This window comes from Malaclemys terrapin, chromosome 2 (assembly GCF_027887155.1).
Source record: "Malaclemys terrapin pileata isolate rMalTer1 chromosome 2, rMalTer1.hap1, whole genome shotgun sequence".
NCBI lineage: Eukaryota > Metazoa > Chordata > Testudines > Emydidae > Malaclemys > Malaclemys terrapin.
In genome coordinates this window covers 36,372,216-36,398,033 of record NC_071506.1, presented here as the reverse complement: position 1 = coordinate 36,398,033, position 25,818 = coordinate 36,372,216, and the positions used below count along the sequence as shown (strand labels likewise).

Sequence of the window (25,818 nt, the reverse complement as noted above, 5' to 3'; positions counted from 1 at the left end):
GACCCCCTTTGTACACATTCTAACAGCCGCTGAGCAGTGACTCAGTCCTCCTTCATACAATTTCCACAGGCCACCTCTGTGACCGAGAAGGACATAACCAATCAGACCAAAAGGACTCTCAAGGCAGCCAAAACAGCAAAAATGGGCTTAACCGAGACACTTCCAAAAAAACTGGTGGGCAGCAGCAACCCGGTTACTGTTAGCCTGACAGACTGGTGGAGGGGAGGGGAGAATGTGTGTGTGTGTGTGTCCTTGAGGCAACAAGGGAAGGAGAGATTGTGTCTGAGGTTAAGCGTGATTGCTAAGCAGGATAGAGGGGGTACAGAAGAGCATTCTTTACCCACTGGCATATCAGCATTAAGTCAATGTGCCCAAGACATTAAGACCCCCAGGAGGGGCTAGAGTAGGCCACTTGTGCAATATCCTCAACCTCTACTCCTCCCACTACTGCCACACGAGCTTCACACACGCCCCTGTCACAAACCCCATTAACAAAGGCAGAGCATAAAGATCTCATTGGGGGTTACCAACTGCCAGCACCCACAACATGGCTCAAGTGGTGGGGATAGGAAAAGAGATGTGACACCACAACAGAACCCGGATGGATAGTCACAGTTACACAGACATACAACATGGCCTCTGAGAAGCAAGAGGAGAGTCTTTGCCATGCTACAAACACCCTCTTCTGCTCCCTTGCCCTCCTCTCCTGTCTAGTCAGGCCTTCTTTACTGATCAAAACATCTAATTACAAACCTATTTCCCTATGCCCCCCAAAATGGCATTCTGAGTATCAGTTTACTAACGAGAAAGAGAATCAGTGAAAACCCACATGGGAGGGAAACACTACTGAGCCAGGGCAGCTCTGACAAGGGGAAGTGATGATGAAACAGCTCCTGCTACAAGGACTATTCCTGGGGGGAGATGGGGAGGGAACTTTTCACTGTTCTTAAGTAGCCAGGTCAAGAGACTCCCCTCTCCTCCCCCATCCCCAAAAAAAGGGCATCGAGTAACGCAGAAGCAGCTGGAGGAGGAGTCTGCTATTACTGCTAACTGACCCACTTCAGACTGAGACACATCACACACAGCCACCCAACCCCCTCCACAGGAATCCGCCATGTTAGAGCAGCTGCTGAGCCCCCTTACATAGTCACATTTGGGTCTGTGGCTAGTCTCCTCTCCCCCCCCCCCCCCAACAGATACATCAGCCACCGTAAAGCAGCCCCTAGATCCCCGCTCTCTCCCACACACACCCGGGTGTCCGCCATGTTCGAGGAGCAACTGCTGAGCACCCTCCACACACACACATACACACTCCCTTGCTAAATGTGCAACAGCACCTCACTCCTGCCCCGCTCTGTGAGGACACGCCAGCCCCGCAGTCAGCGGCAGAGAGCCGCAGCAATGCGTACCGGGGGAGGGGGACAAATCTGACTCATCCCCGTCTTCCCGACTACCGCTGCTGGAAAGGGGTGCTGCCCACGGCTCCCCCAGCCCGCCACTGCTGCCGAGAACCTGCAGCTCACGCCTCCCACAGCCGCTGCTCGGGGCGGGGGGTGGCCGGAGGTCCGCGGATCCCTCCTGAGGATAGAAGCGGTGCTTGGATCCCCCGCCCCCTCCTCATGCGGGGAATGGGACAAACCGCCTCCGCTGTTTCTGGGGGGCTGGAGCCTGCGAAGCCCTAGGAACTTCCCCTCCACCAGCCGGGAGGTCTGGGACCAAAAGCCCGCGGAGCCCGGCTGGGCCCGTCCCACCCCCCACGAGTCCCAGGCTTGGGAGGGCGTCTGCTTCGCAGCTGCCAGTGTTGGAGGCGTGGGGGTCTCTGCTCGCCCCAGTCCCCGAGGGTTTGGGGCTCTCGCTTTCCACCCCCACCCCGTGGCCATCCTAAAAAGGGATGTACCAGCATTTGGGGGTGTCTCCCCCACCGGCCCCTGCGCGGCAATGCGCAGTGCCGGAGGGCAGCCTGCACACCCCCCACGCCGTATCCCCGGGGGTGGGGGGCTCTCCCTCCGCCCTGCCCCCAGCCCGGGTACTCACGTGCGACAACGGCCCGAAGGATTTGGTAAATCGTCTTCGCTTTTTAGGCGGAATTTTTAAAGAGGGATGTGGGAACCTACAGCAGAAATACAGGCGGCGGCAGCGGCGCCCTCCAGGGCCATAGGCTGCGGGGGCGGCCGGCGGGGGGAGCGCAGGGCAGCGCTGGGACGGCGGGGCACGGGCGCGGAGAGACGGGCAGGCCGGGAGCGCGAAGGGAGCGAGCCGGGCAGAGCGGGGTGGTGGCGGCCAGCCGGGTAGGGACACGCGCAACAACGCCGAGCAGGCAGGAAAGAAGAGGAGGGGGCGCCGCAGCCCGGCACTTATAGGAGGAGCGGGAGGCGGCGCCACGCGTCACAAGCATGGGGGAGAGGGCGGTGTCTGCCGCGGGCCAAGCCAATAACCCGCATCTCCCGCCTCCACTACCTAAGGCACAGCGCTCTGGGCGAGCCTGGGGCGCATGCGCTGGCAGAGAGCGAGAGTACGGTGGAGAGCCTGCCCCTGCCCCTACCCCTTGCCCCTCAGCTGCCGACTGGGCTTCCCTTTGCCCGGCGAGGCCGCGAGAGCGCCCAGCCAACAGGTGGGAAACTTGAGGTAACCCAGCCCCGGAGCTGCAGCCGGGCCTGGCCCCTACAGCCCGGGCAGCAGTGTTTTCCCCAGGAATTGTAATGGGAAGGGGGGAGGGTCAGGGCTGAGGAGGGTTGAGACCATCAGGGTAAAGGTGGGCTGTATGGCACTATCATAAAAACTGAAAAATGTTTCACGACCATTTTATTAGATTTAACTCATGTTTTAAAATCATCACAAAAATTAAAGTTGGCTACTCAAGCCTACTACGAAGCACGACATCTTGGTTTCTTGTTGGAATTTTGCACAACTCTTTGGTGTCTTCTTGTGTGCCCGTTACTTCCAGTCCTTCATGATACGTTCGTGATCAGGCTGAAGGCAACTTCTTTCAGAACACAAAATTCTATTCAATGAGGAAAAAGAACGCTCAACTGTAGCTGTTGTGACTGGGAGCAGCAAGAGATGAATTTCTACTTCTTTCGTCCCAGGAAAAATAGCACAAAAATTAGGTTGAACTACTAGTGATGATAAAGAAGTTGAAGTTAAATCTTCATTTGTTTGTCATCTGATATTCCATTCTGTGTTCAAAATGTTCTATTCTGTCCTGATCACATCATAGCCCCACAGCTGGTAGTGCCTCACTCCACTCAACTGTAGGTGTTTTATAAGACAGGCATCTGTAAAAGCTATGTAGAGGTTGAGTGGAATCCAGAAATAGCTATTGTAGATTTGTAAGAATCAAGTCTGTGTACTTTTTCAGCTGGCTTAACAAACACTTCTTGTCCTCTTCACTTAAGGACCTTCATTAGTTTACTTCTGGACTGAAATCTTTGCTTCTTCTAGTACATTTTCAATGGATATCTCTGATTGATCCAAGGGTAGTTTCTACTGCTTGACAAAGATCTACTACTGTTGTAGCAGATGCCTGGATGACATTGTTTAATGACCCAAGTGGTTTCAACAATAGACTTACAAGAGAGAGAATGGTGATAGTCTTCTCTGAACTTAGTAAAAAAGTAGTCCACCATTCTCATTACTTAGATCTGTCCTATCTTAGTGGATAGTTTCCAAAGCCAGTAATAATGATTGCAGTAATTTTAAGACAACAGCCAAGAATTGCTCATAAGAAAGCCAGCAGGTTTTCCAAGGTTTGAACTTCAGTCCCAGTGTATCTTCTATTTGTTTCCAAGACTTCAGTCTTTTAGGGGATGTATCACTCGATGATTCCCTATTCTGTTCATTCCCTCTGAAGCACCTGGAATAGTCACTGTCGGAAGACAGGATACTGGGATAGATGGACCATTGGTCTGACCCAATATGGCCGTTCTTACATAAAAAATAATAATAATAAAAAAGTTTAGTACAGAAACTCCCCAAGATAATGACCTCTTGAGATAGCAATGATGTGAGATAATGACCTTGGCAAATAATGCATTTTAAAAATCTTGGCCTACTAGGAAATGTATATTTATATAAGTTTACCAGTCACAAATCTAGCATTCTGGAGCGAAGTCACTAAAACATAGTCCAATGCTCTGACCGCTGTTGTTTGTTGTGCCACCGTTCACTCTACCGCTCTTTCCCCAATGTCCCTGCACTGTCACCTTCTGCTGCCACCTGCCACTGTGACCTCTGTGAGTCGGTCTCTCGCGGTTCCATCCAGCTCTCAGTGATTTCAACTCTCATTGGGGGAACCTCACTGCTAGTTCAGGCTGGGCTGTCTCTTCCACAGAAACACTGTCCCACAGCAGGTCTAAGCACTTAGACCTGATTATCAGTAATTTCAGCTCTGGGGGTCACTTAACAAACCAAAAGACTCTATGGAGCCTAATCGTCTCTCTCTCTAAACAGAAGAGAGGGGCAGGTCAAATAGTGCCTGTGACTCTTTGGCAGAGCCCACACCACCAAGCAAAACACCTGTGCCCTACCCTCTCTCTCTTCACTAGGATATGGCATCCAACTCTCCTGCTTAGCAAGTGCAGTGCAGTTCAGTTGAGGATGACCAGTGCTTAATTTGAAATGAAAGAGGTGCTGGGGGCTCAAGCAAGTTTGTTACTTTCATAACTGATGTGACAAGCCCAGAGGTCCCAGAACTATGAACTGTCAAGCCTAGGGGTGCTGAGGCTCTGCCCTGGCAAGCCCTAGCACAAATTAAGCACTGAGGGAGACCCCCTCATTCAGTCAGGCTAAGTTCATTGACATTAAAAGACCTGAAAACATCTCTGTTCAAATTGTTTTCCAAATAATTTTTCTTAGCACAAAACATAAATTTGATGGTTAAACTACTTGACAAATGTACTTTGCTGCCCTTTACTCATGCAATAAGGATAACAACATTTCATGACTCACACATTTAATACTTAAGTGATTTGTAACCCAACCCCAGCCAAAATTGATCACTTGGGCAGCATAGCTCGGTCTCCTGGATACCTAGGCAGAGTAGGTGTGTTCATGTAAACACAGTCTGGTCCTGAAGCCTTTCCACCCACCACTGGCTCATCACTAGCTGTCAAGGGAGAGCTCATTCAGACCTTGCTTATAAATAATAATTTGAAGTTATTAGGTAGGCCAATATAGCCAAAACAAATGTGCCGACATTGTCATAAATAACAGCTGTATGACGAAGCTAGTCTTTGTTCATACTTTTCAAACCCATTATGCTTTCTCAGGTACAAGTATTTTCTCGTATACTGCATATGCTTGTAAAGTGTGTATTAATGTTTCAATTTCAATTCAGATTTCCAACCAATGACTAAATTGGCAACACTGCATGTAACTGGGGGGTGTTTAAGGAAATCCTTGCCGGGCAGCCTCCCCCCAGCAGCGGCCAACAGGGATTTGCTCCGTTCCCTGAGGGGCTGCAGTAACATGAACCGGGGCCTCAGGCAGCAGGGGGAGGACCCAGCCCTGTTGCAGCTCGGACCTCAAATGCATGGAGGAGGCCGAGGATTACAGTGTGATGGGGGTGGGGTAGAGGAAAATAGGGCCGTAGCCAGTATCTACTTGGGGCCTCAGAGCACCTCAGCAACTCCCGGGCTCACCCTCTGGACCACCAGGGTATCCCGGGGGGTGGGGGAGGACAGGCTGGCTACTGACACACCCACCCTGTAAGGGGGGAAAGGAGGAAACAATTCACTAGGATATCATAGAACTGGAAGGGACCTCGAGAAGTCTTCGAGTCCAGTCCCTTGCACTCAAGGCAGAACTAAGTATTCTCTAGACCACCCCTGACAGGTGTTTGTCCAACCTGCTCTTAAAAATCCCAATGATGGAGATTCCACAACCTCCCTAGGCAATTTATTCCAGTGCTTAACCACCCTGACAGTTAGGAAGTTTTTCCTAATGTCCAACCTAAACTGCCCTAGCTGCAGTTTAAGCCCATTGCGTCTTGTCCTATCCTCAGAGGTTAAGAACAATTTTTCTCCCTCCTTGTAACCATCTTTTATGTACTTGAAAACTATTGACTCATATTTAGCTTGTGATCCACTATGACACCCAGATCCCTTTCCGCAGTACTCCTTCCTAGGTAATCATTTCCCATTTTGTATGTGTGCAACTGATTGTTCCTTCTTAAGTGGAATACTTTGTATTTGTCCTTATTGAATTTCATCCTATTTACTTCATACCATTTCTCCAGTTTGTCCAGATCATTTTGAATTTTAATCCTATCCTCCAAAGCACTTGCAACCCCTCCCAGCTTAGTATCATCCACAAACTTTATAAATGTACTCTCTATGCCATTATCTAAATCACTGATGAAGATATTGAACAGAACTGGACCCAGAACCAATCCCTGTGGGACCCCACTCATTATGCCCTGCCAGCACGAATGTGAACCATTGATAACTACTCTCTAGGAACGATTTTCCAACCAGTTATGCACCCACCTTATAGTAGCTCCATCTAGGTTGTATTTCCCTAGTTTGTTTACGAGAAGGTCATGTGAGACAGTATCAAAAGCCTTACTAAAGTCAAGATATACCACATCTACTGCTTTCTCCCTATCCACAAGGCTTGTTATCTGTCAAAGAAAGCTATCAGGTTGGTTTGACACGATTTGTTCTTGACAAATCCATGCTGACTGTTATTTATTACCTTATTATCTTCTAGGTGTTTACCCACTCCAACACCCAGCCAGCCATGGGGCCAAGGAGAAGGAAACAACTGAGCACTGCATCTGCCCATGGCAGCCCCGTAAAGGGACCAAGGAGAAGGAAACAACTTACCATCGTATCTTTCCAACCTCCAACCCACTTCAGCAAAGGCACTGAAAATGGAAGAAGCAACATATTACTAGAGCATCCTATTCACCTCTACTTCACAACAGAAGCATGGGGGAAAGGAAGCATGAAGTCTGATTGTCACTCACAAGGAGTGGGGTGGTACCTGTGTGTTAAGAAAATAAAGGACTGCTCCGTGAAAAATGTCAGGCAAAAGTAATTGTTAAAGGACACCAGGCCACAATATTTTTATTCATGGAACAAAAGTTTACACAGTACAAAATAATTAATTTATGTCAAAGGGTTTGATTGTTGGCATAATTATTGCTTGAAAACACATTTTATCTGATTCAATGTTTTGTGGTAGTTCCTTATTGGAAATGGGTCATGGACCATTAGGCATCAAATAAAAGGCATCTCTCAAAATACAGAACAGGTGGGCAGCCATGCATCACTTCCTTATGGCAGCTTGGAGCCCTGCTTTTGATTGGAGGTCCCCACAAAAATAATGTCGCTCTATCCATTTGGAAGCAGATGTCATGGCAGAAACTAGGTCTTTAAAGTCCATCAGCAGCCTCATTCAGTGAGCTAATGACAGCCTATTAACTGACTGACTTCACTAAGCATTAATAGGCTGTTATTAACTCTCACTGAAGAAGGCTTTAATCATGTTCACGTACCTGGCAAACTCAGGCTTTTTATGGATTTCTCAGGCCCTCAAGACTATTGCATAAGCAAATATGTGGACTAAAAAACTTAGGTAGCCCTGTATATTCCATAGAGTTTATCTGGGCACTTATGGTCTCCAACACTAGTATCTTTGCACATCACAAACAATTTGTCCTCACAAAACCCCCTGAGGAAAGGAAGTATTATCCTAGTTTTACAACTGAGGCACAGAGAGATTAACTAACCTGCCTAAGGTTACAAAAGAAGTGGTAGATCTGAGAATTGAACCCAGATCCACAGGCCTGATCCAGTAGTTCAACCACAATGACACATGTTTAGGATATTTTAAAAACTCACCTTGTTCAAACTGTCACAATTCTATTATACACACACAAGTATAGAATGAATTGTCCAGCTCAATTACACCCACCAAAAAGCCACATGAGGATGGGTGCTTCTGGCTTTCAAACCTATGGCTGAGCTGAAAATGCACCCAACACTAGAAAAATATTAAATTACCACTGTGGAGGGAAACTACTTGTTTTCCTTCAATGCAAGACTATGTATAGCGGTATTTTTATAATAATATACAGAGCGAGTTGATAGTCTTAAGCAAAAGGTACAGACCTGTCAACTTTTCAGAATTTTTTTTTCTTGAAAGTATACAGCATCCAAGCATGGTAGGTCTGGGTGTCTTCGTCTTTGCTTCTCCCTCTTCCACCAGTCCAGCTTTCCCTTTTGTCAATCACTTCAGTGAAGACAAGGTAAACTGGCAAGTAATTCTGGATTCATTACAACCCAGAATTCTCCTGTAGGCATAGGTGGTTCCATGTGGATAAGTCAACAGGACCAGGATCAGCAGGCAGAAAGCAGGTATTTTGCAAGGTATTCTGCATCTGGGCACAAAAATTTAAAATCTCTGTAGTGCTACACCCCTATGCACATGCTTCTCATTTTCCACTGAGGCAGGCTTACAACCTGCTATTGGGAGCTCCGTCCCCAGGGTATACAAGCAGCAGGGAAGATGGAAAGAAAAAACCCTGTGGAGAGATGGGGGAAGCAACCAAGTAGATACTACATTTTGAAAGCCCTGGGGGAACCACAGTCAGAATTCAATTTTTGAGACAGATTGTATGAAAAGCAAATAAAATACACATTTATTATTAACTGTGAAACAACTGGTGAAAAGTGATGAGCGGCAGGCCAGTTGAAAGTCTCTGAGTAAAAATAAAAGGAAAAATTGGGGTGACATCATGGTAGGGGGTCTACCACAGACCACCAAATCAGGAAGAGGAGGTGAATGAGGCATTTCTAGAACAAACAACAGAAATATCCAATATGACCTGGTAGTAATGGGAGACTTTAACTACCCAGCCATCTGTTGGAAAAGTAATATAGCAAAATGCAAAATTTCCAATATTGGAAGGTATTGGGGACAACTGTTTGTTTCAAAAAGTCAAGGACAGCCATTTTAGATTTGATTCTGACCAACAGGGAGGAATTGGTTGTGGATTTGAAGGTGGAGGGCAATTTGTGTGAAAGTGATCATAGAATGAGAGATTTCATTAGTCTAAGGAAAAGAAGGAGTGAGAGCATCAGAATAACATAAACATAAAACTGCGAGCGGGACACCCACCCCTGAGTGCATGGGGCAGAGTTTTCTGCCTCTTGTTCTTGAGTTCTACAACCAAAAGTTCCTTTACGGTGCCCCTCTCTGTTCCCCCACTCAGAGTGGTTGTCCTTGGTCAGTGAGGACCCAGGGTTCAGAAGTGCATCTGTGTGAGTTCACCTCCCACCCAGGGAAGAAGACACTTGACTTGTACTGCCATATGAGCACCTGTTCTGGCTGGCCACCCTGCCAGCTGCTGTTCCTTACTGCCTGGCTGCCCTGCCATCCTCTGTTCCTTGCTGCCTCCTTGCCACTTTTTGTGTCACCTACCTCTCTGCTGTGACCTCTGTAGGTCAGTCTCTTAGGGCTGGTCTACACTGCGGGGGGATCAATCTAAGATACACAACTTCAGCTACGAGAATAGCATAGCTGTAGTTGAGGTATCTTAGATCGACTTACCTCCCGTCCTCACGGCACAGGACCGATGGCCGTGGCTCCCCCATCGACTCCGCTTCCGCCTCTCGCCCTGGTGGAATTCTGGAGTCGATGGGGAGTGCGTTCGGGGATTGATTTATCACATCTAGATGAGATGCAATAAATCAATCCCCGATAGATCGATTGCTACCTGGCAATCCGGCAGGTAGTGAAGACATACCCTTAGTGATTTTTAGCTCTCAGTAGGCTGGGCAGAAACACTACCACACAAGTACTGAGTACATCACTGAGTACTTAATGTAACAAAAGGCTTATAATTAAGCCTATTTAGCTCTGTCTTTCAACAGTGGGGAGGAACAGGTTAAACCAGACCTAGGGAACAACCCTTAGGGAGAATCCACATCTCCTGGCTAGAACATCTACCTCCCACCCCTCTCACTTTCACTGGGGTCTGGCATTTGAGCCCCTGACTTAACGAGGTCCTTTCAGCTGAGGGTGACCTCCTCATTGGGGACAGATTAAGTACAGTTCTGCTCCCCTTTATTCATACAATAAAGACAACATGGATAACATAATTTCAGTACCCCTGCATTCAGTACTGAAATTATTTGTAACCCAACATGTGCCAAAGCTGATCATTTTGAGGAACACCACTTTATCTGCTGGATATCTAAGTAGATTAGGTGTGTTCATATAAATACAGTTTGCTCCTGAAGTCTTGCTACCTCCCAGCTAGCTGTCAGGGGAGAGTTCATTCAGACCCTGCTTACAACAGGAAGAACTTTCTAACTATCAGATAGTTAAGATCTGGATTAGGCTTCCAAGGGAGGTTGTGGAAACCCCATAATTGGAAGTTTTTAAGAACAGGTTGAACAAACACCTGTTGGTGATGGTCTAGGTTTACTCAGTTCTGCCTCAGTGCAGGAGACTGGACTCGCTGGCTTCTTGAGGCCTCTTCCAGCCCTACATTTCTATGACATTTTCAGGTATTGTACATGTATTTGAGAAAGAAAATAGCAAAATTTCTATCGTTTCCATCAATTTATACAATTTTTCCATCATTAATGATATTACTAGTATTTCCTTCAGCAGTGATATAAAACTGATGTCACAACTCAAATATTATTATTTTTAATGTTATTGTGCATAACAATGATGTTACTTTCTCAATAGCAAGCTATGATACAAGACAGCTGAAACAATGAGACTTCTCTCCCTCCTCATTTTAATCTCTCCTGATATCAAAACTAAACATCTCCCAACATTTACATTGTAAGGCTCTGTATATGTATATTTCATAGGTGGCTGTGACATAAGCAAACACACCAGAAGTCAACCATCAGTCTTATGGGGCCCTAGTAGGTCAAAGTATTTTCAACCCTACGGCAAGGGTTGCACGCACACACATACACACACCCCACCCACTTTTTGAACAGGAGGTCCTATCCATTTGCTGTATCAGAAAGAAGGCCCCAACTCCAAGTCACTTTAAAAGCAGCATTTTTATGCCAGAAGCCTTTTCTTTGTCTATTGGCCTCTGGAAAACCCAGTTTGAACTAGTATATGTGAGCTTCCCCAGGGGAGGTATCTCTCTGGAGATGTTTACAACCTGAGTGATTCACCTTAATCATCCTGAGGATTTGGCCTGCAGAGTAAGGACAATTGATGAGTGTATTCAAATATACACTATTTTATTTGGTCAGAGTCAAGTTACACACTCAACAACACTGATATTAACCAGTAAGAACTGGAGGACTGAATGGCTTAGGGTTTCTGTAATCTACTACGGAGCTGCTTGCTGCTAAATCACAGGCATAAATTCAGCCAGGTCAGAAATGACCTAAAGCTATTACCATCTGATTGTTGCCCAGCAGCCTATGGGGAAATAGTTGATGGTCTCATTCCAGTTCCTCGTAGGCAAGTAACACAAATCACCAAAATCAGGAGCATCAACCAAGAGGCTAGGAATTGCTGTAGTGGAGTTTATCCTTTTCCACTACAAATAGTACACCCAGATCAGAGAAGAGACATACTATTCTGGTGATGTGCGGAGCACCTTCTATGGCTAACTTGAAGAAATCAGTTTCCAGAGCAGTCAGCTGAGCACCACTAATAACCACTAAAGTCACTATTTAAAAAAAAATACTAAAATTAGATACATTGGTTCATCTTTAAGAGCTAAATCAGGACTCATGACAAATGTTTTTAAAAATGAAAAAGACAGCACATGCAAATTATTTATTGTTATTAGTACTTACTGAAGAATAATGCAATAGTATTTTATTACAGAGTATCTTGGTAATATCAACACTCTTTTCATAAATAATCAGTTATGATTATTTTATTTTTGTTACATAGCCCAGATTTTCTTTAGTAGTTCTGTGTTTTTTCTGTAGAAAGTCCACCTGGAATTTGGTTCTATGACTACTTGGGACTAGTTCCAGGCATTGATTAAAAGTGTTTTCAATCTGCTTTGCTGCCTAATAATCCTCATCAGTTACCTTTCCTCCTGCCTCCCACCCACACAGAGGCTAGGTCTACACTACCCGCCTGAATCGGCGGGTAGAAATTGACCTCTCGGAGATTGATTTATCGCGTCCCGTCGGGACGCGACAATCGATCCCCGAATCGACGCTCTTACTCCACCAGCGGAGGTGGGAGTAAGCGCCGTCGACAGGAAGCCGCAGAGGTCGATTTTGCCGCCGTCCCTACAGCGGGGTAAGTCGGCTGCGATACGTCAAATTTAGCTACGCTATTCACCTAGCTGAATTTGCGTATCTTAAATCGACGCCCCCCCCTGTAGTGTAGATGTAGCCAGAGACACGTACTACTTGTGCTTTCTAAGGCTACATCTACACTACGGGAGGGGGGTCGATTTAAGATACGCAAATTCAGCTACGTGAATAGCGTAGCTGAATTCGATGTATCGCAGCCGACTTACCCCGCTGTAGGGACGGCAGCAAAATCGACCTCTGCAGCTTCCTGTCGACGGCGCTTACTCCCACCTCCGCTGGTGGAGTAAGAGCGTCGATTCGGGGATCGATTGTCGCGTCCCGATGGGATGCGATAAATCGATCCCCGAGAGGTCGATTTCTACCCGCCGATTCAGGCGGGTAGTGTAGACCTAGCCTAAGACTACACTTACAGAATCTTCCAGAGTCCATGATGGTTTCAGTTGAGCTTCCTCCAGCTGAGAGGACATTAATATGGCATCAAACTAATTAGTTCACCATCTTAAAAGAGGAAGTTTTCCAGCTGAAACTTGCAGGAGTGCTTTACACTTATCAATTTCTCTCTTCTTGTTTTTCCACCTCTGATAGGGAGCAGTGATTTCCCTCTTGTGACTGGAAGGTGAGAGATAAAAGAGGATAAAGGAAGTGCTCTCTCTTGTGATTCAACTTCAGTGCATCCTTAGATATCAATGGACATGCATCTGCATTTTGTTTGATCAACAGCATTGCCTCATGCATTCTTGGGAGGAAAGAACCACAAATCAAGGCTGAGGTCTCTTCCCATAAGGATGAAAAGGGCAGGACTTTACAGACAGATAAAAAACACCAAACTGTTTCAATTTTTAAAAATAAATTGCACAACATTTGGAGAAATAGTTGAACCTGTTTAAGACAACAAGACCTATTTTCTCTACTTGCATGAGTAGACTCACTAATGTTAGGTGAGCAGGATTTGGCACAACAGTAGTAAAAACCATATGGACATGCATAATAATTAGACTCACATTAATGTAATATATTTGAAAATATTTTCTCTATATTTGAAATTCCTTCATTACATGCATTTTTTTCCTGAAACCACTGATGACAGAACATCTGAAAAAGATCAAGAAACATTATATAACCTTTGTGGGTTTTCTAACACATTTTCACAAATAAAATATTAAAATGATGATAGGCCAGCACTTGGGCCTGATAGTAAGTAATATTTGCTTGAGTAAAATTAAGCATACATATAAGGGTTTACAGAACTGGCACCTATGTCACATATACAACATCATACATAATTGTGGAAATTCTGTAGGTCTGCATTTTGCTGAAATAACTGTACAATTACTGTTAAGGATATTAGAGCCAGCTGAATTGCATGGCAAGTCAGAGGCTGACCTTGCAAGGTGATGAGGCCAACATTTTCAAACCTGAGTGCCTAAAAACAGGCACCTAAGCCCGTATTTATGCATGTAAGTGGCCTTATTTTTGAAAGTGCTGAGTGCCTGCAGCTCCCAATGGAAGCTACTTATTCTCAGTACCTTTGAATACCAAACCACAGGCCACTTATTTTTAGGTGCCTAAAAATAGGCTTTGATGCTTAACTTTAGTCACCGTTTTAAAATTTTGGCCAGAGTGCCTCTTCAAGGGAATGAGCACCCTCCTCTCCCATGCACTAAGCCAGTGTTTCTCAAACTGGGGTCGCTGCGTGTGTAGGGAAAGCCCCTGGCGGGCCGGGCCAGTTTGTTTACCTGCTCCGTGCACAGATCCGGTCGATTGCGGCTCCCACTGGCTGTGGTTCGCTGCTCCGGGCCAATGGGAGCTGCTGGAAGCGGCGCGGGCCGAGGAATGTACTGGCCGCCACTTCCAGCAGCTCCCATTGGCCTGCAGTGGCGAACCGGCCGCCGAGGCTTTCCCTACACAAGTAGTGACCCCAGTTTGAGAAACACTGCACTAAGCACTTTCCAGGATCAGGCGCTTAGTTCTATAGTGTATAGTTCATATTTTCTTTTCATTGATTAATTGTGTTAGTGGTCCTCGGAGATGAGTGTCAAAGGAAATTCCTATTACTTAATTCTCTGAGTCCAGAGAGCCATCCAAACAGATCTTGATTAGTTACTTTAGTTCCAGTTTATCCAAGATTGCATGAAGCAACATTGTTGATCAAATAAGAAAAATAAGAGGACAATGAAACATTAAATATAAATGTCGTAAACTAAAGATACTATGTTAAGATATAAACAAATAAAATAGAACTAGATAGCTAGTTTTGCTTAAAGAAAAGAAAACGTTGTAAGGGTGTTCCATACTAAAAAAGAAAATCAATTTAAATGAAATACTGCAAGTTCAACTGTTACCACTATGTCTCACCACCAGCAGTCACTGATGTCAAAGGCTCCTGTTCAATTTGTATTTTGTATTAGGATGGTTAGTAGATGGACATGGGCTGTGGAGTTTTCAGTATGCTCCTTTTCATCAGACCCAGCCAAAACGGTCAATGACCTCAACTTCTGAGTGAGTTTGGGGGTACAGATAAGAGCCAAGGGGCTGAGTCTTAACCAGACAAGGCTGAGGTGATAATGCTTGTTTGGGAGCTGATCTTCTTCTTTTTCCACCTATTGCAAGCAGCAAGATAGTGTGCCTTCATAGAGCTCCAGAATGTACTGAGAAATACACCCAACTAACACACCAGCATACACACCACATCCACAAGGAAATATGATCTGTGGGGATACATCCACTCTCCCAACCAGCTGAAGTGTATCTGTTAGCAGCAAGCACTAGCTGAGGTACAGTGTATTCTTGCTCAAGGAACAGTAAACAGTGCCAATAAGAGTGTTGCAAAAGTTCCCCCCTACACAGACTGCCCTGCAATTGCAAGATGGCCTGTGCTGATGCAAGACACATAGCCAGGATCATTCAGTTACTATCAGCTATGCACGACTGCCTAAGTTAAGTGTAAACACACCCTAGGCCACCTAGGTGTTTTGGAAAATTTCACCCTCCATCTTGTTTAGTAGATAACCCCTGCTGTTTCCCTATATCTCCCTCATGTTGCCTTGGGCCAAGTTGCCAGCATCTTTCCTTTTATGTATCCACTTTCTCTCTGCATGCTTTTTTCTTCCTCACTATGTATTTTTTCTTTATATTTTTAAATTATTTCTCACTCCTCTTCATTACCCCACTCCCCAGAAGGTTACATGCTACTCATGGGGGTGACCCATTGCTGGGTCTATAGGACTGGGTACATTTTCTTGTAGCTGAATTGAGTGCCAGAGGGGAAGAGAAGATTGGATGAGCTGCTGTCTGAATCTGTTCCTCTGTACAGAAGCTGATACCATGTCTAGATTCATCTGTAGTACCACTGGAACAGATAGGGAAGGTGAGTTACTGTCAAGGAGCCATCCATCACTGGAATGGGAAGTACCAGGTGGGGTGAATTTGGGGTCATGCATTTTCCCCCCTGCACTCTTCCTCTCCTTTGCCCTGGATCTCCCACCCCATACTACTGATTAGACACATTGCTTTGGGCCCAGTCTAGCTCCACCGAGTCAGCAGGAGTTTTATCATTTGCTCAAGTGGGAGCAGCATCAGGACTCTGTGTGAAGACTTCAAAGTGTAACAGATTTTTCTGTGGAAAGCATTCAGTATCCTTAGGAAAACCCTATACTCGTAAAATGTCATGTAATCATTCCTTGTTTGCATCAGTTTCTGAGATATCATCATGTGTTCACAGTATCTTTTATTCATCAGCTTCAGTGACTTCTATTGAATTTTCATTACTTTTTTTTTTTTAAATACCACATTGGGTTAGACATGGCCAAGGGTAAATTAAACATGATTAGTTCTACTATTTACTTGTATAACATGCTAATTTATTTCCCACAACAGGGCCATTCATTGTACAAAGCTAACAGTTATTTTTAGTCTTTAGTCTAATGTGTTATAAGTCAAGATAAATTTATAATTGTTTCAAACTGGGTTACAAAGTTTGTATTTTGTAGTAGATTTTGTTCAATAAAACCTAAAACATCTCTGTGAAATTGATCAGCTGTCCAAGTGATCTCATGCACAAGCAAGTTTAAAAATGTTAGACCTTTACATTTATTTGTGACAAATGTATTCAAAACATTTATTAAGCTGGTTCTTAGTGGTGATCTTGATTTACATTCAATTCATTTATGAACTTACACTTTTAAACACAATGTATTTGAATTGAAACACTGAGGTCATGGCATTTTTTGCAGAGCACTGAGCATCATAGTGATGATCTTTCCCATGGCATATATGGGAGTTCTCTACTGTATGAATCAATTCCATCCAGCAAAAGCTGAGTACAAACTGAACAAAGCCATGAAAGTATCTCATGAAAAACTAACTTAGGTTACACTACAGCAGCCATGATGAAATGTGTAGAAGTCAAGCACAGCAAGGAGTACAGAGAAATCACTGAAAGGTTTAATGGGGGCACCCTGTTTTTTAAAATATCATTCTTTAATGTCCAGTTAATTATAGATTAATGTGGCACTACTTGGAGAGTGCAGGCCCTGGAGACCCAAAAGACCTAGCCTTCTGCGTGAGATGCTTTCCCTAGATGTGCAGCCTGGTGCTATTGCAATGGATGAGGAGTTTATCCAACTACTCAGGGCACTAGAACTGCATTATCAAATCCCACATGTACATTTTTTGCTCTGACAGCAGTTCCTGACATACAAAGGTGTCATACAGAGAGTTAATGTTTTAAAATTTTATTATTTTTATAGCACCAGATATGTACATTGCTCTTACCAGACATAATATGGAAGACATTTTTGTGCTGAGGAACAAACAGTCTAAATTAGACAAGAACATCAGGAAGGAAATAGGAGAAAGGGATGTATCATAAATTTGTGTAATTTTTATTAACTGGTTAGGTTGACTAGGTATTGTGTGTGTATATATAGATAGATATAGAAAAAAATATATATACAGATAATGACAATGATTTGATGATAATTTTGGGCTATGAGTGTGTGTGGAGATGGCTAATGTTGGGAGGTGAGCTGAAGGAACTGAGGGCCTGATTCTCATTCAAATTAAATTATTTTACACCACTCTGGAATTGTAAAGGGGTCTGAAAGTGGGTGTAAATTGCATTCAATATTCCAAGGAAAACACAGATCTTCTAAAATGGAGATGGCATTTATACCCACTTTAAGGACCCTTTATATTGCGAGAGTAGTGGAAAAGGTCTTAATGAAAGCAAAAAATCAGGTCCTGAGTTCTTTAGGAGAGATTTGAAGGTGTTGTGGCCTGTATCAGGGATGATGTTCCAGGTATAAGGGAAAAGGTGGAGAGATACCACTGGGATGAGGAGACAAAGAGTTCTAACTCATCCAGCAGTGATGTGATGATTAAGAGTGCATCAGAAGAGCTGTTTTTGATTCTCCCCCAAGTTAAATGTCACCTTGCCACCACTCTCACAATGGAATATTTCTGGCACTGACATAGAATATTGGAAAATGTCATCTTGGGAAGATCAACAATGATCAAGTTGCTCTCTATAGGGAAGGGGTTTGAAGTGAAAGACATCCAGAACCGAGGGACTGTCTCAAAGGCAAGGGGCTGTCTGTGAACACTGGATCCCACCTAGGGCTAAGGGGCACTGTGGAAAACTGTTCAGAGGCAATAAGTAACTTGTATTAAAAAAGGAGATTTATCTAATATAGAAGCATAAAGCCTGGAATTGCACATTTATGTTTGTTTGCTGTGTAACTGGTATGTGTTTGCCCTTCCTTACTATTTCATCTTTGAATCTATGATTTTTCCAGTGCTTACTTTGTGCTGGGGCTTGCCAGGGCTGAGCCCCGGCACCTCTGGGCTTGGCAGTTCATAGCCCCAGCACCTCTGGGCTTGGCAGTTCATAGCCCTAATACCTATGGGCTTGGCAGTTCATAGCCCCAGCACCTCTGGGCTTGGCAGTTCATAGCCCCAGCACCTCTGGGCTTGGCAGTTCATAGCCCTAGTACCTCTGGGCTTGCCACATTAGTTATGAAAGTAAAAAAATTGCTTGAGCCCTGGTACCTCTTTCATTACAAATTAAAGTGCTGGATTTTTCTATTAAATAACCTTTTTGTTTATTTTTACCCCAAACAGGTCTCTGTTGTGCAAACTGCATGGCGCGCGCGCGTGTGTGTGTGTGTGTGCGCCAAAGTGAGCTGATCTAGTTTGCAAATTAATTCCAGTTCTGCAACTTCACGTTGGAGTCTGTTTTTGAAGTTTTTTTGTTGAAGAATATTAACAATATTGTTAATCTATCCAGCTATACTCTTAGCCCGACAGAAGAGTCTGTTCTATCTCGGGGTCTCTCCTTCTGCCCCACCACCCCCACAAACATGATACAGTCCTGCGGTGACCTAAAATCCTACTTTCAACGTCTCCGACTCAAGGAATATTTCCAACACACCACTGAACAGCACACTAACATACAGGAAGCTTCCTACCAATGCTACAAAAAGAAGGATTCTGCATGGACTCCTCCTGAAGGTCGAAACAACAGACTGGACTTCTACATAGACTGCATCACTTGCTCCATAACCTCAGCCATGCAGAACACAACGCCATCCACAGCCTCAGAAACAACTCTGACATCATAATAAAAAAGGCTGACAAAGGAGGTTCTGTAGTCATCATTAATAGGTTGGAATATGAACAAGAGGCTGCTAGACAACTCTCTGACAACACATTCTACAGGCCATTACCCTCTGACCCCACTGAGGATTACCAAAAGAATCTACACCATCTGCTCAAGAAACTCCCTAAAGAAGCACAGGAACAGATCTACACTGACACACCCCTCAAGCCCCGACCAGGGGTATTCTACCTGCTACCCAAAATCCATAAACCTGGGAATCCTGGATGCCCCATCATCTCAGGCATTGGCACCCTGACAGCAGGATTATCTGGTATACAGAACATGTACCCAGAAGTAGGCCAACCTGCACCACCATGATGAGTGGTACCCTCAACCCATCTAACAACATTGTCAATCTTTGCAACCACACACTTAGCCCAGCAGAAGAGTCTGTCCTATCTCGGGGACTCTCTTTCTGTCCCACCATCCCCACAAACACGATACAGTTCTGTGATGATCTGGAAGCCTACTTTCGTCGTCTCCGACTCAAGGAATATTTTCAATGCACCACTGAACAGTGCACTGACCCACAGGAACCCTCCTACCAACACTACAAGAAGAAGAACTCTGCGTGGACTCCTCCTGACAGTCAAAATGACAGACTGGACCTCTACATAGAGTGCTTCCACAGACGTGCACAGGCTGAAATTGTGGACAAACAGCATCACTTGTCCCATAACCTCAGCCATACAGAACGCAATGCCATCCACAGCCTCAGAAACAGCTCTGACATTATCATCAAAGGGGCTGACAAAGGAGGTGCTGTAGTCATAATGAACAGGTCGGATTATGAACAGGAGGCTGCCAGGCAACTCTCCAAGACCGCATTCTACAGGCCACTATCCTCTGATCCCACTGAGGAATACCAAAAGAAACTACACCATCTGCTCAAGAAATTCCCAGCTACAGTACGGGAACAAATCTACATGGACACACCCCCAGAACCCCGACCAGGGGTATTCTATCTGCTACCCAAGATCCACAAACCCGGAAACCCTGGACGCCCCATCATCTCAGGCATTGGCACCCTGACAGCAGGATTATCTGGCTATGTAGACTCTCTCCTCAGACCCTTCGCTATCAACACTCCCAGCTATCTTCTAGACACCACTGACTTCCTGAGGAAACTACAACCCTTTGATGATCTTCCAGAAAACATCATCCTAGCCACAATGGATGTAGAAGCTCTCTACACCAACATTCCACACAAAGATGGACTACAAGCCATCAGAAATAGCATCCCCAATACCATCACGGCAAACCTAGTGGCTGAACTTTGTGACTTTGTCCTCACCCTCAACTATTTCAGATTTGGGGACAATTTATACCTTCAAGTCAGTGGGACTGCTATGGGTACTCGCATGGCCCCTCAATATGCCAACATTTTTATGGCTGACTTAGAACAATACTTCCTCAGCTCTCGTCCCCTAACATCCCTACTCTACTTGCGCTACACTGATGACATCTTCATCATCTGGACCCATGGGAAGGAGGCCCTTGAGGAATTCCACCAAGATTTCAACAATTTCCACCCTACTATCAACCTCATCCTGGACCAGTCCACACAAGAGGTCCACTTCCTAGACACTACAGTGCTAATAAGTGATGGTCACATAAACACCACCCTAAACTGGAAACCTACTGACCGCTATACTTATCTACATGCCTCCAGCTTTTATCCAGATCACATCACATGATCCATTGTCTGCAGCCAAGCTCTAAGATACAACCGCATTTGCTCCGATCCCTCAGACAGAGACAAACACCTACAGAATCTCTATCAAGCGTTCTTAAAACTGCAATACCCACTTGGTGAAGTGAAGAAACAGACTGACAGAGCCAGAAGGGTACCGAGAAGTCACCTACTACAAGACAGGCCCAACAAAGAAAGTAACAGAACGCCACTAGCTGTCACCTACAGCCCCCAACAAAAACCTCTCCAGCGCATCATCAAGGATCTACAAGCTATCCTGAAGGACGATCCCTCACTCTCACAGACCTTGGGAGACAGGCCAGTCCTTGCTTACAGACAGCCCCCCAACCTGAAGCAAATACTCACCAGCAACTACATACCACACAACAAAAACACCAACCCAGGAACCAAACCCTGCTACAAACCCTGGTGCCAACTCTGTCCACATATCTATTCAAGGGACACAACTCAGGACATAACCACATCAGCCACACCATCTGGGGCTCGTTCACCTGCACATCTACCAATGTGATATATGCCATCGTGTGCCAGCAATGCCCCTCTGCCATGTACATTGGCCAAACCGGACAGTCTCTACGCAAAAGAATAAATGGACACAAATCTGATATCAGGAATCATAACATTCAAAAACCAGTAGGGGAACACTTCAATCTCTCTGGTCACTCAATAACAGACCTAAAAATGGCAATTCTTCAACAAAAAATCTTCAAAAACAGACTCCAACGTGAAGCTGCAGAACTGGAATTAATTTGCAAACTGGATACCATCAGATTAGGCCTGAATAAAGACTGGGAGTGGTTGGGTCATTACAAAACCTAAACTTAATTTCCCCAATACTAATTTCACCCTACTGTTACTCACACCTTCTTGTCAACTGTCTGTAATGGGCCACTCTCTTACCATTTCAAAAGTTATTTTTCCTCCCTTGGTATCCTGCTGTTAATTGTTTTATCTCGTTAGACTGATCTAACACTTGGTAAAGCAACCCCCATCCTTTCATGTATTTATACCTGCTCCTACATCTTTTACTTCATACATCTGATGAAGCGGGTTCTAGCACACGAAAGCTTATGCCCAAATAAATTTGTTAGTCTCTACGGTGCCACAAGGACTCCTCTTTTTTTTGTTTGCTGATACAGACTAACACGGCTACCACTGAAACCTGTGGTTTCAGTTTAGTTTTATACAGAGGCCCATTAGTGGTTCGCTACTCTGTGTCAGCACTTTTGTCAAGCCTGACACACTCACTACACCCAACACACTGATGTCATGATATATACCCAAAAGGTAGCACATAATAATATATCACTGGAAAATTAATACATCACTGATCACTAATATTCTTGCATGATGTATATATGGAATGTGTACAGAGTTATAAATATGTGCCGAAATTATGTTCTTAAAATGTGTGCCTGGCAGGACATAAGGTACCCCACCTTAGACAAAGGAATGTGGTTCCATCTCCTTGAAGATAAATAAAGAGATATTGGAAATGCATTTACATAAAAGACAAACTAAGAAGGGGAGGAGGTAACCACTCAACTATCTGGGTCTGGGTAGAACCCCAGAATATCACACCCACTTTCACATTAGTGCTCTTCTATACCATTGTAGCTGCAATGTCCTGTGGGTAGCTGTCCCACAGTTCCTAGTACATCTCTCTAAAGCAGAAGCTGTTAGGAGATTTTGAGATCTTCTGGGAGTCTAGGGGAATTGTGAGAGAAGAGGTCAAACCCCGCATATCCTCAACATGAACATGAATCACCAAGTACTGGCACCATTTCCTAGTTATTAACTCAAAATGAAGGCCAGGATGAACTTGTAGCTCTTGTATATCATGAACACTTTCTGCTTAAGCACTGGTTCTCAACCTGGGGGTTCAAAATGAGATAAAGGAAATCATGGCTCTTAAAACAGTGAAAAATATTTCTGAGAAAAATTCTGGAAAGTGGCATACAGGTATGGCAGATGAAACAGCCGTCTTCTTCAGCAAATTTGTCTTGACTTTTTCAGCTGATACATAAGGATCCTCTTCTGCCTGCAAAAACAAACAAACAAACAAAAAAAAAAAGCAGCTGAATAAAGTTGCAGTCAACTTCTCTACTTAAGGGCTTTGTGATCGTGTCCACCCCACACCATACCTGAAGGGCTTCAGGTGACTGGGTGGGCCAATGAACCACCCAGGCGGCACCAGGAGGAGGAGCCATGGAGCAAGGAGGACTAAGTAGAGATGAAGCTCAGCTGGAGAGGAACAGGAGGGGCCTGTAGAAAGCCTGCTAGCTGAGAGTAGAAGGGACTCCAGAGAGTGAGGCTGAAGTCACTCAGGATGAGAGAAGACAAAGCAGGAACTACCCAGGGATACAGCAGGAATAGTAAGGTTTAGGTTTAGGACTGTGCAGACTCTGACTTCTTGTTGTTGGGTCCCATGGCTGGAACCTAGTGTAAAGGGTGGGCCTGGGTTCCCCCACCAGCCACTGAGGAAGTGGTATTGTTAAGGGGCAGTGAATGGGAAGAATGGCTAGGACGGGGTTTCTGAGACTTTGATACACACACCCCGGAAGAGGAAAAATACTGTGACCTGGCCAGAGGGCCAAGCCATGACGCAGGAGCAGTCAAATCCTGGGAGAACGAGACTGAGAGACAGGTGGAATTAACAACTACAGAAAGGGGAATCATATTGACAGAGCTAATGCCCCAATGCAGCCAAAAGAGGCACTTCAGTGGTGAGTAGAACACCCTGTGACAAGCATATTTTCAGTATAGTGGCCTTGCAATGCAAGTCCTTTTCTAGCAAGATAACATATGTTACTTAGTATTTTCAGTAAGCTCTTCCTGCTTTCATCTTTCTTCTGAGAGTACTGAAAACCTAGCATATCACCATGATGTCATCACTAATTAATAAGGCAGGCATAGTATTGGAGTAGCAACCAGACTGCAACAGGATGAACTATGAGCTATGTATACTCGTTGCTATGGGTTTGCCTTGAATTTGACATGCCAGGACACTATTCAAATTAACACTTTGCGAACAGGGCTGCTAACGGAGTTTCGCAAGGGAGTTTGAAAGGGGAATGGGAAGGGGGCAAGGTTCACTTGCTGTTCTTTAAAACCTGTAAACTAAACTATATTCAAAACTTTTTGATTTAAACAAAACCCTTTAATTAACTTAGGTAGCTGTAGGAGAGAATGCAGGCAGAAGCCCAGCAGCAGAGTGGGGGCTATCCAGTTTATTGCGCTGAGTGCAGCATGTATGATTACCTGCCCTGCGGGCGGGTGGCATACATGTGCATTTGGTGCAAACAGTCGCTCCGGGTCAGAGCTGCGAAAATGTCGCTTCTACGCCGAGCTGCATGCAATTCTAGGGGGCACCACTACCCCACCTCTGACCGTGGATTCCGAGGCGGGGGTAATCTCATCAGCCACACCTGAGGATTCTGCGGACGGGGAAGAGGAGGAGGAGGAGGAGGACGAGCTTGCGGAGAGCACACAGCACTCCGTTCTCCCCAACAGCCAGGATCTTTTTCTCAGCCTGACTGAAGTACCCTCCCAAGCCAGGATCCAAGACCATGACCCCATGGAAGGGACCTCAGGTGAGTTTACCTTTTAAAATATAAAACTTGTTTTAAAAGCAAGCGTTTTTTAATTATTACTTTGCCCTGAGGACTTGAGATGCATTTGTGGCCAGTACAGCTACTGGAAAAGTCTGTTAACGTGTCTGGGGATGGAGCAGAAATCCTCCAGGGGACATCTCCATGAAGCTCTCCTGGAGGTACTCCAAAAGCCTTTCCACAAGGTTTCTGGGCAGTGCAGCCTTATTCCGTCCTCCATGGTAGGACACTTGACCACGCCATGCTAGTAGCAAGTAATCTGGTATCATTGCATGACAAAGCCTGGCAGCGTATGGTCCCGGTGTTTGCTGGCATTCAAGCAACATCCGTTCTTTATCTCGCTGTGTAATCCTCAGGAGAGAGATATCGCTCATGGTAACCTGGTTGAAATATGGGAATTTAATTAAGGGGACAGAGGTGGCCGTTCCTACTGGGCTGTTTGCCTGTGGCTGAAAAGAAATCCTTCCCTGCAGTTAGCCAAGCGCGGGGGGAGGGATGGGGGGGAGGGAATTGGCCCTGAGCTTTTCGCGTTTGGCTAGCAGGGATCTTCCCTGATACCAGCCACGCGGTGGGGGGAGGGGTAAAGCGATCATCCCAGAGAAATCATGGCGGAGTGGGGGGGGTGTTAGTTTGGTTCCTGCAGGGATCTTCCCTGATACCAGCCATGCGGTGGGGGGAGGGATAAAGCGATCATCCAGAGAATTGGATCGGGGGGGGGTTAGTTTGTTTTCTGCTGCTGAAGGTTAACAGGAAAACCGCAGCACTCAACGGGCTTTGCTTGGTATGTAGGAAAGGAGGGCGCAGAAGCCGAAAGACAATGGCTTACCATGGCCGCATGCAAGCCGAATTCTGTTGCCCGGACCTGCGTCTGTGATCTCTAGCAGCAAAGCCACAGGCACTCAATATTAAGAGGCAAAATGCGACCTTTCACAGAAATCACATGTGCCATGTAATGTGAATAGTGTTGGTCACTGTGAAAGAGTATAAGCATTGTTCTGTAAAATGTATCTTTTTAAAAAATTCTCTCCTTTTTTCCCCTCCCTCCAGCAGCTGCAAATTTTTCAAGCCTCCCTCCTCCGTCCCGAAGGCTATCTCAGATAAGGCGTCGGAAAAAGAAGACGCGAGACGAGATGTTCGCGGAAATCATGGAATCCACCCGCAGTGAAAGAGCTAATCTGAATGAGTGGAAGGACACGGTTTCAAAGTATAGGAAAGATGCCAGTGAACATGAGGACAGGAGGGACCAACGTGAGGACATGAGGGACCAACGTGAGGATAGGAGGGACCAACGTGAGGAGAGGAGAGACGCTCAAGATGAGAGGTGGCGGCAGGAAGATCAGAGGAGGCAGGATGCAACGCTGGGGCTGCTGCGTGAGCAAACACACATGCTCCGGCATCTGGTGGAGCTTCAGGAACAGCAGCAGGATAACAGAGTGCCGCTACAGCCCCTGTATAACCCCCCTCCCCCCTCACCATGTTCCATAGCCTCCTCACCCAGACGTGTAAGAAGGCGGGGGGGGGCAGGAGGCTCTGTGCACCCTCCCATTCCACCCCAGTGGACAGCCCAAG

General features: G+C 45.5%; 1 protein-coding gene across 2 annotated transcripts in view; it reads right to left on the bottom strand.

Moving 5' to 3' along the window:
- The window catches only part of AZIN1 (antizyme inhibitor 1), a 51,317-nt gene extending 48,997 nt beyond the window's left edge, over positions 1–2,320 (bottom strand). The window contains exon 1 of one of the 2 annotated variants that reach the window (XM_054018720.1): positions 2,035–2,320. The gene's annotated coding sequence lies outside the window, so the exon portion shown is untranslated. The remainder of the gene's footprint in view (positions 1–2,034) is intronic. The other variant, XM_054018721.1, reaches the window with a different exon arrangement.
- Positions 2,321–25,818: the final 23,498 nt, after the last annotated feature.